This window comes from Capra hircus, chromosome 29, assembly GCF_001704415.2.
Source record: "Capra hircus breed San Clemente chromosome 29, ASM170441v1, whole genome shotgun sequence".
Classification (NCBI taxonomy): domain Eukaryota; kingdom Metazoa; phylum Chordata; class Mammalia; order Artiodactyla; family Bovidae; genus Capra; species Capra hircus.
Window position 1 is genome coordinate 26,916,718 of NC_030836.1, and position 3,037 is coordinate 26,919,754.

The following is a 3,037-nucleotide window of genomic DNA, read 5'->3' on the forward strand; positions in this document are numbered from 1 at the left end:
ATTCTAGAAGTTCTAGGAAGAGACTGAAAGCTCTAACCCCCTAAAAGCAAGGTTGGTTCTTCTGGCAACCAGTCAGCATCCTTAGATGAGGCCCCAAAGTCACCTCATTAACATTACCAAGTATAACTTTATCTTTGTCATCCCTTGAATTGCAAGGGTTTTAGGAGCTCTGTGCCACAAGTGGGGTGGGAGACCAAATATATTCAATACACTTTATATTATAAATTTGACAATAATAGATATTAATCTAATGTATGTCACCATCATTAAACTATGTATTTTTCTTATCTACTATTAGTCCCCTGGTTTGCTTAAGCTATCTCTTTCCAAACAAAAGTTTTTAAACATCATGTAAAATAAAATATGATTATTTTTATATTCATAATACATGCATAATTACACAATGTATCACAGCTTGGATACAATCACTTAAATTTGAGAAAACGTTATTTCTATTTTTATTACTACAGAGTAAGTCCTCCTGACAAAATCCTTGATTCATCCATTGCCTCGTACAGTCTATTCCCAACACATTAGACATCATGTGGTCAGAACAAAGAATTCTGTTTGTAATCCAAGAAAATAGTCTATGAGAATTAAGTAACTTCCCTTGGCACAAAGCAAAAGCCATAAATGTAAAAGAATGTGAGCTTTATCCTCTTGGAGGAAACTTCCTGACTGATATGATTTGAGCCCACTCATATTTTGGAACATTCTCTGATCCCTCTCCAACAGATCCCCTGGTATCACTTGAGTCTCAGAACTCCACAAAATGAGAAAGACTAGGCATATATTAGGTTCCCCAATTTTCATCTCAAAACAAGGAATGAGTAGTGTAAACTGAATTAGGTATGTAAGTTGAATTCAGAAACTCATACTTCTTAGTTCAGAAAACCACAGAGCTGGTTCCTTTATCATTGATTGTTGCTCTGTTGGTATTGGAAATATAATTTCAGGTTCTTGAGGCTTAATTTCCTTGATTCTAAGAGGAGACAACCTAGAAATATGCTGAGGAAATGTTTATGATCTAGTGCAATTTCTGATTATATTGTCATTTCAAGCAGTGGGAAAAGTCAAAGCCTTTAATTATCACACTTGCTACTAATTAGACACAGAAACAGTTAATGTGAGTATAATGATATAATGCTGTTGGTTAAAAACTGGATAGAAGCTTTCTAAGTCTCTTCCCTGAAGTGCAGATCATATATATATATATATAAGTGGAATAAGGAAATTAAGATCCCTTTGTGTTATCTGTCTTTAATTCTTATGGACCTACTGTTTTAATCATTTTTGCTTTACTCTGGGGCCTGTGCCTCCCTCAGGTAGATCCAAAGTGAATTCCCATCTCTTCATTACCTTCACCTCTGAAGGGAAATCTAGGACAGTGCTTCATTCCCTGTCTATGCCCATTTCCTAAATGGACATATTTCTGTAAGAGTCTTACTTCCAGGTCTCTTTATTTCTGTAACTGAAATTTTTCAAATGTTGTAATTTTCAAGTTTTACAGCTATATGTTCCATATTATACACATAAGCATCCTAACTTGATTCCCTTCCTTTTAGTGAGAGCCAAACAGTGACTGCAATCATGAAATTAAAAGAAACTTACTCCTTGGAAGGAAAGTTATGACCAACCTAGATAGCATATTAAAAACCAGAGACATTACTTTGCCAACAAAGGTCCGTCTCGTCAAGGCTATGGTTTTTCCAGTAGTCATGTATGGATGTGAGAGTTGGACAATGAAGAAAGCTAAGCACCGAAGAATTGATGCTTTTGAGCTGTGCTGTTGGAGAAGCTTCTTGAGAGTTCCTTGGACTGCAAGGAGATCCAACCAATCCATTCTGAAGGAGATCAGTCCTGGGTGTGCTTTGGAAGGACTGATGCTAAAGCTGAAACTCCAGTACTTTGGCCACCTCATGCGAAGAGTTGACTCATTGGAAAAGACTCTGATGCTGGGAGAGATTGGGGGCAGGAGAAGAAGGGGACGACAGAGGATGAGATGGCTGGATGGCATCACTGACTCGATGGACATTAGTTTGAGTGAACTCCGGGAGTTGGTGATGGACAGGGAGGCCTGGCATGCTGCAAATCATGGGGTCGCAGAGTCTGACACGGCTGAGTAATTGAACTGAACTGAACTGAAACAGACACTTGGTGGCAGATGGTAAAGAATCTCCTGCAATACAGGAGATGTAGTTTCGATCCTTGAATTGGGAAGATCTCCGGGGGAGGTCATGGTAACCCACTCCGGGGGAGGTCAAGGTATTCTTGCCTGGAGAATCCCATGAACAGAGGTATAGTCTGGCAGGGTATAGTCCATGGGATCGGAAAGAGTCAGACATGACTAAGTGACTAACATGAAGAAACACACAGAGCTTGAGTTGATAATTAAAGTGAGAACTAGGTTATTTCTTCTAAAACTTTGCCAAACACAATGATTACAATGGTATGCCAATTTTAAAATTACTTTTTCCTTAAATAATCTGAAAGAATGAAACCTAACATTGAAGAAAGCTTATTGTTTCTAAAAATGAAATGTTCAATTTTTATTTTGAGGCTTCTCAAATGAAAGATTTTTGACCAACTTTTAACACAATTTTGGCACCTCAAAAAGTGATAAAATATATAATGGAATAGATGGGCCTCTGCAATGCCTGCAAACATTCCCAAATTGTGTAATTATTATTTGCTTATTTAGATATACTTTAGAGGCAGAAGTATACTAAGATTCAGTTCAGTTCAGTCGCTCAGTCGTGTCCGACTCTTTGCGACCCCATGAATCGCAGCACGCCAGGCCTCCCTGTCCATCAAAATCTCCCAGAGTTCACTCAGACTCACGTCCAGCAAGTCCGTGATTCCATCCAGCCATCTCATCCTGGGTCGTCCCCTTCTCCTCCTGCCCCCAATCCCTCCCAGCATCAGAGTCTTTTCCAATGAGTCAACTCTTCACATGAGGTGGCCAAAGTACTGGAGTTTCAGCTTTAGCATCATTCCTTCCAAAGAAATCCCAGGGTTGATCTCCTTCAGAATGGAC